General features: G+C 39.7%; 2 long non-coding RNA genes across 3 annotated transcripts in view; one reads left to right on the forward strand and one right to left on the reverse strand.

The window, feature by feature from the left end:
* LOC116310730 overlaps nt 1-21,768 on the reverse strand; it is a 40,038-nt gene extending 18,270 nt beyond the window's left edge. Inside the window, exon 1 of the long non-coding RNA XR_004198740.2 lies at nt 21,073-21,768. This is a non-coding gene — a long non-coding RNA (uncharacterized LOC116310730). The remainder of the gene's footprint in view (nt 1-21,072) is intronic.
* LOC116310646 lies at nt 829-7,007 on the forward strand. Of its 2 annotated transcripts, none has more exons than XR_004198738.2 (3): nt 829-1,213; nt 3,187-3,305; nt 5,270-7,006. It is a non-coding gene; the product is annotated as an uncharacterized LOC116310646 (long non-coding RNA). The 2 variants fall into 2 exon arrangements; XR_004198737.2 differs by lacking the exon at nt 829-1,213 and adding an exon at nt 1,228-1,592 and having other exon boundaries at nt 5,270-7,007.
* Nucleotides 21,769-22,650: the final 882 nt, after the last annotated feature.

Genomic DNA, 22,650 nt, shown 5'->3' on the forward strand with positions numbered 1-22,650 from the left:
AGCGCAAAGAAAAGCAAGGAAAACGGGAGAATACAGAGTCATTCAGCATAAGCTGCCCCCGCTGAAGGATCCTTGAAATATGCAACACTTCTGAGATCTCCTTGAATTATTAACCTCATCTCTTACCGTGGTGGAGCTTTACAGACCTGGAAGTACACACTGAAAGGAACACACGCACACACACACTCAGAGTGCATTAACTCTTTGGCATGCCTGAGCAGCCTGAATGGATAGAATAGACTACACACACACACACACACACACACACACACACACACACACACACACACACACAAGGACGCAAGCACACAAAGTGAAAAAGAGAAGCACGGAGAGTGTTAATTTCAGTAACATGTGGCAAAGAACGCATGGCCAGGACGCCTCCTTCTTGCCCCGGCTCTGTCACAAAGCGAAGGCTGTAGCCGAACCCTCGCAGCTATTTTGGCACAAAGTCAAAAAAGGCTGATAAGCATTTTTGGGTGAGACTCTGCTGCTTTTTCCTCGAGGAAAAACAGCTGCTACATGCCCCGGTATTCAATGTTCAACAGTTCGGAGAACATTTTAGCGAAAGCCCCCCAGAGATGCTGATTTGTCTTGTTTAAAATGGAGAAGGAAAAAAAAGATAACATAATGGTCCGCACATTTAGTTTGAACCAATTTCTTGCACAGATTTACATGAAGCGTAAGTGAGCCTCAGAGGGAACTAGGAGAGGAGAGAAGGGGGGGGGGACCCTACTAAACAGCAGGGCTGTTTCCACCATCTTAGATTGCATTGATTATGCTTTGCTTCTCACACGCTAGAGCTCTTTCTCTCCCAGCCTGTCCCTCCCTCCCTCTTTCTGTCTGTTCTGCCACCTTCTCCACTCCGCGATCAGCATTTGGCTTTTTCCATTTGAGGCAGATTACTGTAACGCTATTGTACAACAACTTCCTGCCTCTTTTGGCTCTGGTTCTAAAAAACTGCAAAAGGCAGACCTCGTGGCTTTAACTTTTTTCCCCCCTCGGCCTTGAACCAGGAGCTCTATAAGGGAAGAAAAGGAGGAAGGAGATATGTAAAGTGTATTTATTACTGAGGAGCTATTTTTTTTCTCTCTTTTTTAAAAAATATTTCATTTCTGCTTTATAAACTGCTGAGAATTAAAGAGGGGACTTCATGCCTAGCAAGAGACAATGAGAAAGAGAGAAAGAGGGAGACAGAGAGGAAAAAAATAAGGTGGGGGTTAAACTTTTTCTTACTTTTTACTCTGTGAAAACTTTCTGTCGGCTTTGGAGAGCACAGATACATATGCGGGGCTCGAGCTCACGGAGACTTGTTTAACATGGCTGCTACTGCTTCAGGCTGCACAGCTTGTGAGGGCTGCTTTCACTGCACGGCCACCACCCCGTTCCTCGCCGGCTCTCTCTTCCTCACAGCAGCACAGGCTGGATTGCACAAAAAAAAACTCTTCTCCTCTCTCCGCGCACTCCTCTTTGCTAGACGGGTTTTTAGCAGAAACACATACGGCCAAAGACAATTAGAGAGAGAGGGGAAAAAAAATGCCAGTATTATTTAAACTAACAGAGTGCAGGAAAAGGCCGCTTTGCACTGCAAGGTATTTGTTCGCTTTCTTTTTTTTTTCTTCCTTTCCCTAAATGAGATACTAGCTCAGTTCAGTCATGCACTTTGGCAGGAGCTATAGAATCCTATTAGAAGGAGTTCAAGTTATACGTCACATCTCGCCATGCGTTTTAACCAATTGAGAAACTCATGACTTCATTATGGCTTCAATGTATAAAGATGTCTTGGGTATATGTTAAGTTTTCGGGGAATAGCTTGTTAAAAAAAAAAAAAAAGCATATGTTAGAACTCCAAGGAGTATTAGTCATTAGTTTTAGAGAAGCATGCTCTGTGAATTTATGCTTAGTGTGCATACTGTACTTTGCATGACATAAAGTTCATTTGAGGATACAGTTTTGGCTTTGGGACTGCTGCCAGCTCTTGCCGCTGTGTTGCGTGTCTACATTGCCGCTACATTGTGCCTCTGTTGCGCGTCGTAATTACCTGTCACATCTTAATTGTGCAGTCATGATTTGTCGGACTTTAGAAGCAAATACAGACTATTTAAGGCGACTGTATAAAATCGGTTTCCAGTTTAAAAAAAAACAACGCACAAAGCAGTTCTTACTGCTGCCAACATCTTGCTTTTTTTTTTTTTTTTCAGATTAAATGATCAAAACTGACTAACGTTAGATGAAGCACTAACAATAACACACGATGCAGCCGCACTTTAACTGACATCCGGGAGGGAGAAAAGGCAGGGAAAAGCCACAGCTTTTCTTCTGGAGTACTAGGCTGCTGCAGCTGTGTGATACAAAGTCAGTCGATCAGGCCAATTGATATTGCAATGAGAAACAAAATGGCAGACGGCGCCATGTTATAGCCTCTGCCTGACAATTATTTTACAACTAATAATTTTAACGTATGATCATGCTTCTCTGTTTCGTCAAGGTTTGATGTAATGAATCGAGTTTTGAACACTATTTTACGACAGAGAAAAAAACAGTTTTGAAGCGGTTAAAATATAAAAATAGCATAGCAATAGAAATGCAGCGCATACGTCTAACGCCTTTATAAATAAAACCCATTTTTTGTGGCTTAAACAAACTGTCTGCTGACGGGCGCTGATTGCATTCAGAAGAAGGCACGTTAAAGTGTTTTAAAAGACATCTGCAGGCATTTGTTAGGGTGAACATTGCATTATAGAATTTAAATGGTGGACTGGATGAGTGTTCGTCCTAATGCTACATGAAACAATAAAACAATGAGCACGGCACGAGCGATATGGAATTTCACTGGGCAGGGAATCCACGAAGACAAACAATATTTGCACTTAGAAACATCGAGGAGGCATTAGCAGGTGGGGGTAGGGGTTTATGTGTGTGTGTGTGTGTGTGTGTGTGTGTGTGTGTTGGGGGGGTAAGGGATGGCTGTGTGCTTGGTCAGCAACCACTACAACGTCAACACTTAGATATGATATGCGGCACGTAAAAACAAGGTTATTCTAATGGACTTATGGAAGGGGATAACAGCTAACCACAAAGTATCCCTTCTGTATGAGGGGAGAGTATACTCTCCAGGAGAAGAGTCCACGAGGTGGTCGAGCTTAAACCCTGCACGTGTCTAAACAACTTCTCTATTACACCCAGGACCTTTGAGGGCACTCCCCATCGAGGAGGGAACAAAGGCCATGACCCCTGGGTCAAAAGCGTTACATGGGAGGCCAAGCGAGCTCATTGAATGTTCCACTGTTGTTTGCTTTAAGAAGGTAAAGATCACTAACACATTAACTAATGCTGATTAGGGGGTTATCCCTCATGGGACCGAGGTCCCGGGGCAGCACATCACGTCGTATTAACACAGCCTGACCTTTGACCCCCACCAGTCACCTTAGGCAGCCAACTGTGACCACCACTTTCTTCGCCTGTTTGACATTTATACGCATGCATGCACAGACAGGGAATGCAGGCTAACCCTGCAAGGTGCAGCAAAGCTCAAACAGAATTATTTCTATGTGGAAAAACCTGAAGAAACGACTGAATGCTATCACTGCACAGGATTTGCAGCATTAACGCACCCCGGTCAAAAGAGTTTTTAACTTTACTTTAGCAGGCTGTGTTTCATCTGTGTACCGGTATTTCCAATAAGTACTCCTTCCTAAGTAAACATTGTCAAGTCAAGTATGTTTTCAAGGCCTCTGACCTAAAAGACTGTTTTATGTTGAAGCTCATAAAATGGTTGCATGTGCAATGAAATGGTGGACAGAAGACATGCGCAGTAATGATGTTTCTAATACAAGAAAAAACGAATCGTAATATCGGTGATCGCAACCGATAAGAAAAAAGCAGCTTGTTCAGGATCCGTTTCTGTCACTTCCTTCAGCGTATACTTTGATATTAGTACAGAGGTGAAAGCATGCTGCACAGCTGAGCTTACCTAACCCTGCATTTCCTGCAAAAGCGAGCCGATAATAAGTTATAATGAAACATAATTTCAGCTATATCATTTTGGAAATGTCTGCTAGCAATCAGATCCTTTGGAGAATTGTATGCAATAAAACACCTTGGGAATATCATTTTATCAGGATTAGGGATATTTTTCCAGCAATGTGTTCCCAAAAATATCAAGTTCAAGTTTTTCCACAAGTTGTCTTCACATGCAAAACTCTTGACTGAGCATTTATTTGATAACACATTACCCACCAATATTTGAAATGCACTGTGGCATATATAAAAGCATGTGTGCAAAATATTATAGATTGAATATAAACAGAACGGACTTTTGTTTGTTTCCTTAAAATGCCGCCCGCTTATTACAGAAACCCAAAAAGACAGAAATAAATAAACGATTAATTAATAGTTAAACTTAATAATTTTATCATAAATGTTGACTATTTTATATATTAGCTTCGTTAAAGGAACACACTGCCTAAAAACCAAAAAATGCCAGGGATACTAATTTAATTTTAGGAAATGTTTAATAATGCCTGAACTTTATGGATTTGGTGTAAATTATTGTCATGATTTATTCAGAGGAAAAAACAAACTTTTCCAGAAATGCATTTTTTGTTCAATGAGTAAAAATCCACATTAAAATGTTAATATGAACTGTGGAAAAATATGCTTTACAAAAGGGAGCGCTTCTAGCCTTTTGTTATACAAATAATAAAGAACTGATATTTAGACACGGCACACACAAGTTGATTTATTTAACATGGACCTGTCACTAAATTAAAAAGTAAGAGAAAAACTGTTAGAAATCTGTTGTGGGTATAAATAATACACTTCGTTGTGTGTGTATAAATCATTTTTTTACACTAGTATTAAATTGTTAAACACGGCGTACTTAAACACTTCATTCCTAATAAATAGTTTTATATAAATAAAATTATTAATTTAATTTTAATGTATTTGATTTCTGTTTAATCAGCTTTACCTGAAATGTTGTGCTGATATGAAAGCACAAAAACAGAGCACTGATTTCCCCCCCCCACTTCATCTGCCACATAGCTCAGCAGGCATTTGATCTGGTGCTTTCATGAGAACAATTCAAAAGTACCGCAATAAATCTTGAATTTCAAAATATTTCTGAGACATATTGCGAAGAAACAGAATTTGTAGATATGCCACATGCACAAAGAAGCGATTCATCTTAGCAAAAAAAAAAGAAGAAAAAACGGGAATAAAGACTTTTTCAAAAGCAGGAATTAACTCACCTTGCTGTTTCTCACAGGATTCTGAAAGAAGGAGAGGAGGAAGAGAGACACAGAGAGAAAAGAGCAAGGGAGAGCTTCTCCTGGGAACAAGCTGGAAATTATGGACCTATTCGATATCAGACCTCAGAGTGGACAACCTATCCTAAGAGGGACGCGCCCTAACTGTAACTAACAACTACTTCTGGCAGCCCTTCAACAACCAGACATATTGTCCTGGATCAGGGCCGTTTTCGAAAAGGCAGCAATGAGCAAGGGCAGCCTAGGCAAGAAATCAACATCGACCTTCAGCCTCATTAATATCAATTAATACTTTTTTCCTCTAATAAAAATACAGAATTTTAAACTATGATCCCAACTAGGCGTTAATTATCAAATGTAGCATGTTAAGGTGATACATGCTCTAAAAAAGAAGGATTTCCACACTAAAGTGGGGCAGCATTAAGAGGTCAGCACAGCGCTTAAAAAAAAAAAAATTAAAATGTATAATGCGTGGGTTAATTATTTCACCTACTATTTTAGTACTGATATATTAAAAGCTCAAAATCCAACACTAATGCAATGTTGCATTACTTCGTACTGTGTAGGTCTGAAGATCTGCATTTAAAGTGTGAAAGTAACAAAACTGCCTTATGGTGGAAACGAGCACAAGCAGGGTTTGAATGAATGTAACAATGTAAATATACTAAATTAAAAATATTTTTGACTGACTATAATACCTGTGTCATTTGTGTCATTATAGCAGAGATCACAATGTAAGAACCAATCATTTTTAGACATGCACCAAATGGGTGTTATCTAGTTAAACAGCAATGTAAAAATACTGATCTGTAGCACTAAATAATGCACTGAGACAAATTTCAATAATCAGTGACACATAAAGTAAATTCTCCTTTTCTGTCCACTTAACTATCAGATCTCTGCATACTTCCACTCGTCCTTCCAGTTTTCTCATGCAGGTTGTTAATTCCTACTTTTAAAAAAAAACAAAAAAACCTTGGCCATTTTGTTTTGTTCTCCCTAATCACTACGCCAGGAGTGCACAGCCCTGGCATTTCAGGGGCCACGTCACAACGGCTGTTTCTGTGCCGCAGGGCTGCAAGGAGTCCAACACAGCAGAGCCATACGCACTCAGCGGTTCGCTGCCTCAACAAACACTTTGTGCGCACTGTTTTGTTGTCTTACACAATCTGTCTAGCATCCTTGCTCCACTGAGAACAGCAAAACATGTAACTAATAACATTTAACAATATGTGTGCTTTTTTTTTTTTCCTGGTGCCTTTTCCAACACGACATCACACACCTTTCAGCTCCCGAATCACTTTGCAGCACTTTCCTTCTTATGATTGCTACAGTGAAGCAAGCTTAGTGACAAAACAGAGTTACTCGAGCACAAAAAGTAAATATTTGAAATATTCTAGATATTTACCACTTTGATATCTGTTGTTTGGCAACCTTGAAAAAAGGGAAACAGCGCTGATATTGATGTCATGGATTAAAAAAAGAAGGACAAAAAAAAAAAATCACTGATTAGGGAAATCACACTTGGGTTACTGACGAGTAAAACTGCATTAGGAGAATGGCGTTTATCTATGTGGGAGAAAAGCAGTGATTTATAGGACAGTTGCATAAACAGATGTTATACTCTGTGGGCTATTTATGCAAATTCAGTGGCTCTTCTGATTCATGCAAAATATTATTAATATTTATTTTTTACATAGAGCAAAGTAAAATGTGTTTGAGACATAAATCACTGTTCAGGGAAAGCAGACCACATGCTAGCAATAAAACTTACTACTGTGAAAATCCATTCAAGTCTGCTCATTTGATTGCATCTACACGTGTGCAAAAAGTTTGTCTTCATAAACTTCCCTTAAATTTTTGTTTTTGCAATCCTGTGTGTTGACATCTAGTTGGTTTATTAGTTTCATGCAGAGGCTTGTATCAAAAGCACAGAGAGCATTTAAAGTATACACTACATTTATTTTGTCTATTTTGACTACAAGTGTCACGCATTGTGTGTTTTTTCAACTTCATGTCAAGCGTGTGATAAAAACAATGTTTATTTTTATTACTCTCGTTATCATCATTATAATCATTATGCCTCATTATATAATACTTTTGTGGGAACAAGCAACCCTGTTCCTCGTGATTATGACCGCAGACACTTAGAAGGGTAAACACTTGTGCAAAATTATTTCAATGCTAGTCTGTGATTCAGGGACCCTCTGTGTAAACTCTATGCTCTCTTTATGGTAAACTGTGCTGACACTGATGGGGTGTAACATGTTCTGGTCCACCCATCAGCATAATCATCATCAAGCTAAAGGTGTCGACAGCACGTATTCGATGGTGTGACAGCCTCTGACCTCTCACACCAACTTAGTAAGGCAGAGGGTCATGTGGAGGACATGGCTATGGAGGGAGAAGTCAATCTTATCCTTCCGTTCCGCCACAGGCCTGTGTGCAGCGACAGCAAGATGAGCTAGAGGGCTTTCCAAAATCCACACACGTTTGGCCGGGAGTAAGGCATCGGGGCCGTGTGTGTTTCAAAGGAAACGCTGAGGAAAGCGCTTTTTTTGTGGCAGCACTCGTGCACTTGACAGTGTGTATTTGCCTGCCTCTATGTCTTTGCTCCGTCCCCACCCTGACTCAATATCCCTCAGCACCAATATGTGTCATCTTTAGTAGCCAAAATGGCGTACAGCCCACTTGTCTCCCAAAGGTAGAGGACCCTACCTTGTATCTCTTGATATGGATCTCACGTGTGCAGACAATTTTTTGCCATTATCTCTACACATTACAAATACCTCGGGCTCTGCTGAGCAGCGTGGGACTGAGAGGTTAAAAGGCAGGAGGCACGGAGATGAGAGGCACTGAAAAGCCTCAGCTCTCGGACTGTTGTCAATTGAGCCTGTGCTTCTCTAATGGGGGGGGTGATAACCTGGCACACAACCAACCACTAATGCCACTTAAATGTCAGAGACTGCAGAAAGAAAGGGAGACAGCAAAACTGGGAGCATATTCATATTTCAGCATGGCAGATGCTATAATACGTTCATGCCTCACAATGAGGACAAACAAAGACCCCAGAAGTTTGAAAAAAAAAAAGAGAAGGCAGGCATGATAAAAGGGAAATGAAAAAGAGGAAAAGGGATTTTGTAGAAGTGATGGAGGCAGCTCCATCTAATGGTTGTCTCTATTCGACAAAGTTTGGAGTAGATCTGTCTCACTCTTTCTCTCTCTCTCCTCTCTCTTTCTCACTCTCTCTCCGCAGATGAAAACCTGACTGGGTGGGGGTCGGGGACAGGGTTGAGTCTGGTGTTGGGGGTGGGGTTGGATTGCTGGAGAGAGTGATCTTTTTTTCCAGCGGGGTGAAAGGCGGACGGTCATGTGTGCAGAGCTCATGACAAAAGGCCCTTTTATGTGCAGCGTATGCAGATAGAGGAGGCTCCTTTGTGCACAGATGGAGATCCCATGCCTGGGTCTGCCTGCGGCAGAGAGGGAAGGGAGGGCGGAGAGGAGAGAAGAGTGGTGGTGAAGGGAAGAGAGGGGAGGGAGGGGTGTCTCTGGCACTGAGTGCCATCACTATGTCTGGTGGGGGATGGGGCACGGAAAAGAAGGACCGAGCGGTCCCGGTCCTGCCAGGTTCATACACAGCGAGGAGGGGCCATGAGCCTCGCTAAGAGGATACAGAGACTTGTAACTCAATAGTGGAATCGAAGAGAGTCCATCAAGTGAGTAGCAAGTGGCCCAGGGTCAAGTATTACACACAAATAATCTTTGATTTTTGCTTCTTTTTGCTGGCTATGGAAAACACGGTTTGTCACATATATTGCCAGAGAGCTAATACAAGTACAGTACAGCATGCAAAACTTATCTGATACCAACTACGGATTACAGGCTTAGAAAAGCTTAACCTAGTTTTTTTCAATGCCAACTATCACATGTGCCTAACAGGTGAAATGTTCAAACATAACTACAGTTGCAATTTTGACCCTATAACGAGGGGTCAATCATTCACGTGAACCATCAGGCCCCAAATGAAACTGACCGACAAGTTCAAGTTCTAGTTCATTCTCAAATAAATGCCTCTTCATCTGTCTCAGTCTCTATTATCTCAGTGTTGCTGCTTTGAACCCGTCCTGACTGTTATCTATCAGTGTCTGGATAAGAGCATTAAATGTGTATCCTGGTGGCAGCTCTCCCCTGGGAGTCGAGGTGACTCTTACTGACATCTAGTCTGCTGAGAAGACATCATATCCTTTAAGTAACCTCCTTCCCTTGACCAGCACATCACAACACTCAAGTCAGACAGCTTCCTATCCTCCTGGAGGCCCACGGCTCTTTTCTCCAGTGGACAGATAGACACCACACAATGACAGACCCTTTAAACTCTTCACATTGGGCTGAAGCTGCTGATGGATGTGCTGAGAGCTGCTACTGTTTGAATATAAAACAAGAGCGAGATAGAAATGCACAATTTCCTAAAGAAAGATTTTTGTCAAGGGATTTGTTAACTAACATGCTTGATAACTAATGAGTTAATGTTAGCTACCTATTGGGTTCATTATCTCATGATAGTATGCATGTTAAGTTTCCCAAACACTGAAATTCTTGCTGAGTAAAAACGAGTATAAGATACAAACGAGTATTGTTCTGTATTTCATATTTAAAGCAATTTTTACATTTTATTCCTAAACAGCGCTGTATAAATAAACCTTAATTTCTTACTAAAATAGTTTTGTAAATGGGGGTCCAAATTAGAGCCAAACAGACCCAGTAGAACAAGGTATGCTTTCAGGTAGGCCTTCCTTGTGATTTACATGTCATTCTGAGTCAAAGTTCTCTTACTTCCCATGTCTGGTTTCAAAATACTAACACGGCAACAGGCAAAATGCTGTTCACTGAACCAATGGGTGGCATCACAGTCCATTTTTGTATACAGTCTATGCTTCTCCCCAGGAAAGACTTTGCCAACCTGCCATACTGAAATCAGTGGACCAGGGAAAAAATCTGGAGTGAAAAGAAGCTGAATTAATATGATTAATGGGGAAACAAAGCAAACAAGACTTTGCTGATGCTGTTGTGCTGATCATTGTGCCATTAAATTACAAACTGTACCCTTTTTACTGGTAATGATTGATAAAAACTGGATGTGCAGTGTACTGGTTTATAAGAGGAGCATGCCAGAAAAAGTGTGAGAACCACTGGCTCAGGCTAATTAAAGTGATCAGGTGTTTTTGTCTGAGTTCTGTCTTAACTTTGGCCTAACTGCCCAGCCTGTCTGCCTGCACTCTGGCTGCCAGGAGGCCAGGAATGAAAGCCTGGCACTTACCCCCCTCTCCTCTATCTGATCCCCTGTTGCTACCCTAGATGCCAACAAAGGTATTTCTGCCCCTAATCAACATGGAGTGGTAGAGAGATATGAACGAATGCCTGTTTTTTTCTTTTTTACACAAAAGCAGAAAGGACTTAGGTAAACAATAGGAAACATTTTCTCAAGATAAAACTGCATTCCCAAGAGCTACTACAATACATTACGTTGGTTTATCAAGCTTTCTTCTCTATTCAAAGTTAAATTCACAAGTTGACTTTATGTCAGTTATGTTTTCAAAATATGAGGAAAGTCATCCCTTTATTTCTGTCCTTTCTCCAACAATTTTATACTATAGCACATTTATGGTACATCGTGGGAAAAAAAGATAATTTGGGATATGTTAACATCATCATGTGAAAGCATTGCGCCTTGTGTTAACGTACCAAGTTGCTAACTTATACCGTACCTTACTCTGTTTTGATGTAATGTCAAATGTGTATAGTTGTAACAGCCACAACGGTTCCTCTGCATCATATTCTGGCCAGTTTATCTCTGACACCCACAAGAAAGGCATAACTATCTGTTTGAAAGGGAAATGGGCAGCAGCAGATAAAGGGTATACAGGCATGATAGATTAAACAAACTGTGTGTTATTATAAGCTGAAATATGAAATGTAAGAGTTTCATAAACAGGAAAATATAATGTGTGCCCTCTTAGTGTATTTACTGCCATCAGCACATGATCTGCTGGATCCATCGGATCTGATTATTTTTTTTTTACAGAAAGGCAGATTAAAATGACTAATTTAAAACACTTCAGTGAAACAAGAGGCAGGAAATCTGGGAAAATAATCAGAAATCCCGACTATGAAACAAAGACGAGGCTGATGAAGATGATGGTGACGAGAAAAGCTGTAGCGTGTTCAACATGTGGCTGTCTCAGCTGACCTGTTAAATCTTACAGACAATACAAATAACGATTATTTTCTTGCACTCGAAAGGATTGAAGGATTTTCAAGTGAGCTTACTCTCACAATAGTGGGGCGTCCGGGGCAGGAGGGATACGCAGCCTGGACCCCGAACAGCACAATGTGCAAAAGCAAAATGGGGAGCATGAAATGATGGCTCAGAAACCTCCAGACCGCTTAGCTTTGAGTGCTTCGTCATAACAAAGCTGACCACCACTGCTCACCAGGATTGAGACAACACATTCAGCGGTGACAGCCAGTGCTATTGTGTAGGCCTGTGTTAAAATGAAATTTAAAAAAGAAAAAAATCATGAAAAAACGGAACACAACTATGAGCGAAGGCACAACCTTACAGTAGGATTACAGGGCCTCTGTTTTATTTTTGAACGCCACCAGAGTGGGTCAGTTAGAATAAATTCCTGATCAACATCCTACAGTGCCTGTAAAGTCTCTCAGCACATCCACAGTCTGAAGCAAGTTTTAGCTCCCCTCCCTAAAAGCTCACTGTCTTCTGACTAGCAAGCTTACGCCAGTCTTTGCTTATTGAGAGTGCCTCATCCTCATGTCATGTGGAAGCTTCAAAAGCAAAATAGAAAACACGGTTTCTCTTTCTTGGTTGCAAATTGCAATCTCTCAAATCCATCTTTGCCTGTTCAGATCTGATCTGGAATACAACCAGCATGAATACCAACAGCAAGAAAGATTACAATGGATCTCTTTTTAAAAAAGAATATGCATTTTACTCTTTTCCTGGAAAGTGAGTAAATATACATGGAGTCCCCACTTGTTCACAGAACTTACAGTACATAAAACACATAATTGTACTAGAGTCAGCCCTGTTTTTTTGAACTGTCTTCCAGTCACTACAGAAGCAATGAAAAAAAGAAGCAAATACAATCTCTCTCCTTTTATGATCAAACAATTTTTGTAATTTCAAAACTTACTAAAGAAAAAAGGGAAAAAAAGATCGACATTACCACTTCTCTTTAACTGCAAATTTTAATGTACCTGAGCTATCAGCAATCTAATTAAAATTTAATTAAAACTAATAATTGAATGCCTGATTAATGACAAGCAATTCACCTCTAATATTTATACTACATGAGTTTATTTTATCTACCTAACTACATGCTCATAGTACATATGTTTGAGGTAAATAGGTAAAAAAAGTACATGAAAATCCAACATTTTAATATCACATTGTATAAGATGGAATTTATACTTTTAAGAATAAAAGAAAATTACTGCAAAATTACTTTGTAAACTTTTCCAAAACAAGCATTACAGATGACAAACATAAACATACATAAAACAGTTCAAAAAGAGTTACAAAGATATGATCTTCATGAGTTATAAAGAAAGGGATCATGTGGAAATTCAGTCTATGTCTTTGTTTAGGAAATTGTATTCATGCTTATTGTACAATTAACTGGAGGTACTGGTGCGCAGGCAAAGTTAAGGAATCACAAAAACATAATGATATGATGTGGTGTATAAATTATATTAGAAATATGTTTGTTACTATTACTACAGATTATGTCAGTAAGGAAACTGCTTAAATATTGACTGATAACTTATGGCAAAGGGGTGGGATTAAACAAGTGTGTACTTCTTCCCTCTTCTTTACGATATGTAACAGGTGAAGCAATATTGAAATGTATTAGCTTTATTTTGTATAACATTTCTTTTCTTCTTTTCTTTGCTAAATGAACTTTGTATATTGTTTACATTATTTAAATAAATTAAAAAACAGCAACAACCTTAAAATCATACAGAAGGATCTTTAAATTAAAATGGTTGAGCTCTCTTTGTTTGTTAACTCAGTCATAAGCGATACTTATTTTAGTGCCCTTGACTAAGGCTCTGGAGCTTGTCTTTGACAGCTAATTTTTTAATAAAATAAAGCAAAACAAAAATGTACAATATATAATATAACAAGAACATACAATGTGATGTGCTTCACACACAACTTTAGCTTCATTAATTCAGTTTCCTAATACTAAAACCAAGCTGTAATTCTTTACTTTCTAATTCAGTGCAAAAGGGGTCATAGCAAATTACAGGAGAGCAATTTAAAGCGATATTTGCTGTTACTGTGAATGCTGGCACGACACCACATGAGCCGTCTGCAAAAATGCCCCGTTTCACACTGCATTTAACATTTCCAACTTCCATGTCCGTGTCCCTTTAAGAGAAGGCTGAGTCTGCAGCTGTGAAAACTCTGCATTGTTGCTTCTCTTACTTCTACTTTCAAACTTCATTTTCAGCCCTTGCAAAGATTTTCGGAGCCACTCTCTGGACACTGGCAGGTACTTTCACCAGGAGCCAAACTTCCCAGCATGCCTTGTAGCAGGGCAGGCTTTGTTCCTAAAGTTAACTGTGAAGTTGCACTGCTTAACATGTGATACGACCCTGCTTCGTTCTAACTCAAGCGGGTTTACATAAGATACATACTATACTGCCAGAAAAATGAAGTTTTCACTCTTTAATTGCACCAATATTGAAAACTCGTGCAGAAATCCTTTACAGCTCTCGAAGCATGCGTGGCTGTAATTTAAAAACTAGGCTGCTGAGAAAAAAAATCAGCAAACTTCAAAACAGCGCTTAATAACAGCCATATAATGTTTTATATCAAACATTTCCTTTCATCATCTCTCCAGAAACTTGAATTAAACTACTGGAATTAAAGACACATCTTTAATCACACTGGCCTCAGTGTACTTTCTGTAACAGATGCATCATCAAAGATACTTAATAGCTTAAAATGGGACCCATTTTCTATGATGCACAGCTAAATAACATTTATTTCTAATACCATGGAAACAGTTCCAATCTTTGCTCCAAAGTGGATATTACAGCTCCGCTGGATAACATGCGAGGGACAGTGCAGGCTGCCTGCAGCATCTGGTGGACACCTGTAAGACTGCAAGTCACTAGATTAAAAAAACAGAAGCCTCTTTGATTTTGCTAAGTCACTAAAATTCCTGGGCGAATGTACGCTGACCTTCAGTGGTAGTTCTGCGGACATGTGGGGTTTTCTACCTATCACTAAATCAAAGGCAACATACACAACGATGAACAGTCGGTGAAACACAAATCTGGTCAGCCAGACAAACCAGAATATATACTAGTTTTTACATTAACATTTTTTTATTTTACAAGTCATTGTGTTCACCTTGTGTATATTAAAAAACTGTTCCTGAGCTTCTGCTTCTTTCTTCACTATCTCCAGATAAGCTCTGATGTGTAAACAGTTTTAAAAAGTATGTCAACATATGTGGAAGGTTTTTCTCAGTGGCTGTAAAAGACAAAGAAAACCCATTAAAATGTGTGTTTAACTCAAGCACTTATGAGCTATATCTAGTGAGCATTGTGAACTCAATAATCACTGCGAGTGAAGCTGATCACAAAGGGGCAATCACTGACACCAAAACAATTAGGTTGCATGGGTCTAATCCCTTGCACAGCACTTAGGACACTTTTAAAAGCCACCAGGGCACACTGCAGAGTTCCCTTAACTTTTAGGGTGCAGTCTGGTCCATTTTTAAAGTCACTGGGGCACAGGCCTGATTGTTAAGACCAGGGAAAGTAATCCCTGGAGTCAGGCCACTAAACCTGCTCTGTCCTTGTAACCATAGCAGCAGACAGGTAGTGTCTGGGTCACAGGGCAAACATGGCCAGGCTTCAACCCTGGCTGATGCAACATGTTTACGCATTCATTTACTGGATTCTAAGACATGCAAAAAGTCACCCTTGATAAAAATGTACATGTCCGCTGTAGGAAGTGGGTTTCACTATCAAAGTATGACAAACTTTAATCAGTAAAACTCATATCATTATTAGATTACATAACAAATTATATACTGTAAGTTCATAACTCTAAGTAGTTCCTCTGTGAAGAAATTATTTAAAGACTTTACAGTGGACTTCAAGAACATTAAAAAACAGATGCTTCTATTCAATCAACAAAATTATAAATCAGCAAATTGAAAATAACCTTCACATTGATAAGTGGTGAATATAACTGTCATTAATGCAAAATTACAACTCTACATCTTTTACAAGATGATCTTTGTCACTACACCAAGTCTAATTATCTCTATGTTTATTAATACAGTTCAATCTACTATTCCATTATGTTCATGTACAGCCTCATAAAAGTCATACAATACCAAAAATGTATTTAAAAAATTATCATATGAAAAAAAAGTAAAATAAGAAAATATAAGAAAACACATAATGTCACATGAGGATGAGACAAACTGTCCAGTTGAATTTTGCCTCTTCATAAAAAAAAAAAAATGCCCAAATGATGGTCTTGCCCTTTTGAAAGGAACACATGATCTCCTGTGGCCTTTTCAGCTTTCCCTCTCTCTTTTCAGTTGCTATGAGACACTCGAGATGAAGCCAAGGCTTCCACAATTCATTACTGGAGGAATAAAAGCCAAAGCACTGGACAAAGCAGGGCAGACCAACTCAAACTAGCTCCCACTTAACACACACATCACACCTCTGAGTGCTCTGCTGACATACAAATGGCCAATTCAAGACTTCTTCTGTCTCGCTTTTTTTTATTTTTATTTAAAAAACAGGGATATGGATGAAGGAAAACGGCACAGGTACAATGTGAAAAGTTATCAGGTCAAACATTTCTTACATTAGAGACCAGATAAGACATTTTTCACATCAAGATTTTTTTTTGTTTGTTTTAGAAAAGGATTTCAGGCAATAATTTTTATACGTCCTCCATAGTGTAACGCACCGTTTTTTATTGAGTTTGCGCCAAAGGTTGAACAGGCTACAATGCAGCATCACCTGTCTCTGGCTTCCCACCAGCTCTGACTCGCCAAATCGTGAAACATCTCTTTTCTCTCCAACCAATCAGATCTGAATCTCTAGCTGTTCTCATGCAAAGAAAGGAAAAGGAAAGCCAATGAGAAATGTCCCTCCTCCTCCCCCTCATATACTACACACACACTCACACACTCACACACACACACACATACATAACAATCACCATCTGAGAAATGCCAACAGACGGGCAATCAGTCATTGTAATTAGGCTTGCTGCCATTCCCGGGCCTTCATAATTCAGGCTAGAGCTGGAGGACATAGGTAGCAAGATCCCAGCTGCCACAGCCCACCGCTGGTTCACCCAAGCCTCGAACCAGGCCACTCCCCTCTTCCATCTCTACTCTCTACAATGGGGGTGGGGGGTGGGGGGCAGCACAATTATAAGGGGGCTGGCTGACTCAAAAATTACTCCCCTCACCCCAGTCCCACTCCCACTCCTTTTTCACTGCACTGCAGTTTTTTTTTTGTTTTTCTTTTTGCCAAACTGCATTAGAGCAGATACATTTGGCTAAGAAAATGGCTTTTAAAAGAAAAAAGTATTAATCTAAACACGTAAAACCACTATAAAACACGACTTTGTGACATTTAGCCCATACAACAACAAGACGCAAAGGTGTAAGGGGGACACTGGATTTACAGTACGGACACAGCAGACTGTTTTTCCTCGGAATTCAAAGCTAAACAGGAAACTATGGCAGTAATTTGCAGAGATTTATTTTATTTGCTTACAGGCTGTGGTTTACTCAGAAACTGGCTTTGCCTGTTCTATAGGACATGAAGTTTTTTTGGCAGTGAAATGAAGAACTGCAAGTTCAGCCAAAATAGACAATAAAGCAGAATGGAGAAACATGCCAAATTGCTCGGGCAATTCAGTCCAGAGGCTCATTTTTCCAAAATGATTCATACTGGAAAGAAAAGCATTTCCCTGTCCTTAGATGAACTTAGTGTGCTTGCCGTCGGCTTTACAAGGAAGCGATGGGGGAGGGAGGCGGATGTGTTCACACTCGGTACCACAAACACACGTGTGTGTACACACACATATGACTGCACAGCCATGACTACGGATTCTTTGCTCACAGGGGAATTAGGTAATACACATGTAAGTCTCAAACACAGACACGCAGAAACATATGCTACTTTAAAAAGATATTTTTTACATAACCAAATCGAGTCAGTGCTCATTTCTTTATATTTCAACTTTCTTGCGATTTTAGAAACGGTCTTGTACAATAATTCTCCTGGCTTTCTGCAGGTCTTTCAAAGTTTTTCTTTGGACATTGGCTGCTATTTCACTCACGTTCAGTCCAGTCCTTGCACCAGACCATTTTCAGACGAATGTTTCATTTTTTGTCTGTTTGCTGAGCCACTGAATATTGACTTATGATTAATTCAAGCATAAAAAGGCACCCAACTAAAAGGATGAACCCGTATTGCATCTACACATAACAGACAACAAAGACCCAGTTTTTAATTGCATCTTTAGATATTTTGTTATTGGCAGCCTGTCAAAAGACATAATTTGTTTAATTTTAATAATTAAACAGTGATTTAAACAATATTTAATTTATTTAGCGTAATGTATTAGTTGAGTGTGCAAACAGGCAGAAAATAGCATGTCTACACCAACAAGGTGAATACCAAAGAGCTGAACATGTCAGCATGGTGTGCAGTGTGTCCTTAAAAAGTGAGGAAACTGGAGGACAAAAGAAAAAGTGGCAGGTCTAAAAAACTATGTACAGCAGATGAACAGTATGTGAAAGTCATGTAATAAAATAGAACAACAAAATCCAGCAACACCTGACAGCTGATCCCTCCACCAAAGGTAAACAGAGAGAAAAGGCAAACACAAATAAACCACACACATGCATTTAGAATGATAAATCCAAACCTGAAATATTCAATACAAATTGTGCCTATATGTTTGAAGGTCAGGAGAGAAGTACAACAATGAGTATCTACAGCAATCTGTAAAAAATGGTGGAGGCTGTATCATGGTTTGGGGCTGAATTTCACCCATCCTGTCCAAAAGTGATTAAATTATGAATATAGAAAACTATCATCAAATTCTGACTTACCATACAATCTGGAAATTGGTAAATTACTTAATTTTTCCCTATGACAATGTTGGCATTGCAGTAAACACATACCTGAACAAAAAAAACCAAAACACCAATCAGTCATGGACTGGACTCCACAGAGCCAGGATCTCAACAATATTGACGCAGTGTGGGATCATCTTGACAGAGAACGGAACAAAAAGGCAGCCAACATCCAAAGAAGAGCTTTGGATGTCCTTCAAGAAGCCTGCAGAACTATTCTCCAAGACTACTTAAAGAAATTCCAAGAAAGCTTCCTAAGAGAGTTTAGGCTGTGTCAAAGAATAATATGTTTGCATGTCTCAATAAACTGCTGTACAGAACACAAAGAAATGAGGGGTACCTCAAGACTTCTGCACATTGTTGTATTTTATTCAGCTTGAACCATGACTGCAGGACAAACAGCACTTTTTAGACTGTACTTAGTGTTCAGTGCAGTAACAGTAGAGTTTAGAAATGAGAAAAAACTAAAGGCAAGTTTTGCATCAGTCAGCAGTGTCCTGAGGCTGGTTTATTGGCCTGTCTGGCTGAGCTGGCTGACAGTGTTCACCTGTTCCTTCTTTCCACTGCAGGATGGCAGCTAATAGTCTGCTGCAGCACAACAGGGATTAGAATCTAAAACTCTTTTGTTAATATTTGCTTACTAGGCGTGACACTTTTCTGTGCTAATTAGCTACTTTTCAATAAAGAGAGACAAAAAGAAATGATGGGAGAATGCTGATAACTTTGTGTGTATAACCCATGCATCATTAGACCATGCAGTAAGGAAACATCTAAGCATTGGGTTACATGAAAAATCCATTATGCTGCTCATAAGGATACTTAGGAATCTGTTTTGTACATCATAAGTATTATGCAGCAGATATTAAATACAAACAATAATCAATAATGAACAGAACAGAAAGGAAAGGAAATATCTAAAGTTTATGATTTAAAGTTATCACACTGTTAGTGCTTTTTACTTTGAGACTAAATCATGTCTGCACTGACATTTTTTGTGACCTTGCAAGGTTTCCAAGTCAGGGTTAAAATGAATACTCAGAATGTAATGCAGCATTAAGGGACAAACATAAACATCTCGCCGGTGACATATTTGGACAGCGGTATGAAGGTTGAAAACGAGAATAAGCCGGCTGTGTTATTGCTGACTCGTGCAAAATGTGGGCAAATATGTAACAAAGTGGCCATTAATAAGACAAATTCACTCAGGATCAGTCGAAGGACAGATTTAAAATAGTAACAAATCTATGAGCGACACAGTGGCAGAAAAATGGCGATGAGGTCTCTACACAAGGGTGTGACACAAAGCAGGAATTTATTTCAGCCCCCGAGTCTTTCGAATTGTTGCTCCAGATGTTGCCATTCTACAACTGTAAATAAAGGAAGAAAGCAGCACTTGCCATTTAAGATATAAACGATGTTAGTTTTTGTTAGTTTTCAGCTGTTTCTGTAAAAAATCCAGCAGTCAGGCATTAGTGGCGAGTCATTATTCAGACATAACATTAGACTGATTTCACTGCTGGTGAATCACACAACTTTGGGTTTTTTTTTGTTTCATACAGAAGTCACAAGTAAGATCTAGCTACATCTGATGTGGAACAAACCAAGATGAAGATAAAGCTACAATGACGAAACCAAGACTCGTGTTTTTTTTTTTACCTCGTGATTCCTTGTGAACATACGCGACATACTTCGATTTCGAGTGAGTGCTTTATGCACATAATTTCCTCAGGGATTATTAAAGTATTCTGATATGCATGAATTTATTTACTGATTTAAGACCAAGTAGTCTCCTTAAACTCCCGCAAATGATGTTTTATACTTTATAAACCTCTGCCATAAACGCTCAAACATGTACACCTGCACCTATACCTCACTTTTACATGGTTCATTAAATGAAATGCATTTTGGAATATTGTCCCTTGCCAGTATTGTATCCCTCTTCACATTGTCCAAAATCACAAAACTACAACCCAAATATGGAGAATTATTATTATTATTAATATCATCATTGTTACACAGAAACCAGACAACTGTTGTGCTGCATGAACTTCACTTATCATCATCATCAGAGTTCAAGTAAAGCTTGTGTGTGTGTGTGTGTGTGTGGTTTTTTCTCCCTTCCCCATGGCAGTGAACCTGAAACCACATGACACCTAGCAACAATAGGCGCCTGTGTACAAATAGAGGAAATAATTTCTTTTTTAAAGAACCACAACAGAAGTAAACTTTATACCACAGCATTGTTCAAAGCCTAGTTTTAAATATGTGTCAAACTTGAAAACAATTAAAAAAATAAATTAATTAATAAAAAAAAAATCCCACGTAACATACAGCAAAAAATAAAACGCCGCTAAATATACCACAAACGAGTTATCAGCGCTACACAAGAGTTCTGACACCATAAAAGCCACCTTAATCATGGCCCTAATATACAAGCCACGCTATAAATATTACAATATCCGTTTTTCCACTCCGTTTTAGCTCCTATTGCTATAAAAGGTGAAATCATTTCTGGGTCTATTAAATGTCGGCTAAGATTTCCAATCGTGCTGCAGAACAAAGAAAAGTTGCTTTCGACTCACCACAACAACGCACCATGTGCTGCGACTGTCCACAGCGCAACAGGCGAGAGGAGGGGAACCGAGAAACAGCCGTTCTTTTAAGGTGTTCAGTCCAGCCTGCTGCAGCTGCTCGGTACTGCTTTTGCTTCTGAGGGAAAGTTAAGAAATATCTATGTCACCGCTGCGCTTCGTTAAATACAGATAGCCCGGGGGGGGAAGCGAGAGAGAGAGAGAGAGAGAGAGAGAGAGAGAGAGAAAAAGAAGTGATGATCCGCCGGGTTATAATCTACGTGGTGGTCTGACGGCTTTGGTGAGGACAGGATTATACACATCCCAAAGAAAGCTTTTCATCTGTTTCATCCGCTGCTGCTGTCCCCAATATCCCCACAAGTCTGCATGCATGGCGATCCTGAATCAGTGTACTGTGCGTGAAGGCTGCTCTGCAAGTTATTGCAGCCGACACGGGTTGACTGGTTGTTTTATGGGAAGTCAAAAATATTTATTTGCTTTTTTGTTATTTTTGTTGTGGTTTTTTAATTGCTCTGTTGATATTTTAGGTGCTGATGTATATGTGGCTGCAGTGCATTTCCTGCTGGAGCACTTGCATGCCTTGGTGCATGCAGTGAGCGACCTGCGATACCTGTAATGTTTGTGTAAGCAGAAGTAGAATAGTTTTGGACTATTATATTCAGATTGAGCAACTTTAGCAACCTTATTTCTATCTCTATACGTTCTAATTTTCACTGGGATTCACTGCTATTTTACTTATTTAGATTCCAGTTAGAGCATTTTTACTCTTGCTTCTGTGCCCTTTGGCAGTTTGCTCTGAGATTTTGGGTGGAAGTTGTTTTTCTGGGGGTGGGAGGGGTGTCATATTTTGCATTTTAGAGATTTCAGCACCAGGTTATCGTTTGTCATTAGTGGAGCACTTAGCATGCTTCTTGTAGCTTGCACTTGAGCAGTCAGTAACTCACTCTGCAGCCGTTTGAATGCTGATTTGAGCTATCACTCAGAATAGCTCACTCTCACAGTATCTTAAGTTGCACCTGTTGCATGAATGGCTCTGAAATGCCAGACTTGACAGACGGTAAACACAGGCCGCTCTGCACTTTTCCATCCGGGGCACTCATAAATGACTTTTGCCCAGCAACATGTTTTGCGGCCAAGCCAGGCCGCTTAGGTCTCTCGATAGCAAACAAACACCACCTTTCACACTGAGGTGACTTTAATGATCATTTTGATCCTGGCGCGGTGCGCTGGCACAAGCAAGGCAACCCTGTTGACCCCATACTGCATAGAGACAAGGGTAATGAGATTAGCTTTGCATGAGTGTGGCTTTTGTTTGTGACGTGTCCTCTCCAGATTGTGCATGCACAGCTTTTCAAGCTCTGCAGTTCATGTGACAATATAACTGCAGTTAAGGGAGTAAGGATTACTGGGTGAGGTGATCGGGTTCACAGAGCTGTGCGCTCAGGGCAAGAGTTAGGTACCGTGAGTGCATGTGGGGAAGGAAATGATGTGAAATATCCAGGATTTCTCACCGTTTCCAGAGAGAAAGTGGTGCAAATAGTTCACCTTTGTGTTAATCCCTAGTTATGT

This window comes from Oreochromis aureus, linkage group 7 (genome assembly GCF_013358895.1).
Source record: "Oreochromis aureus strain Israel breed Guangdong linkage group 7, ZZ_aureus, whole genome shotgun sequence".
NCBI classification, from domain to species: Eukaryota; Metazoa; Chordata; class Actinopteri; order Cichliformes; family Cichlidae; genus Oreochromis; species Oreochromis aureus.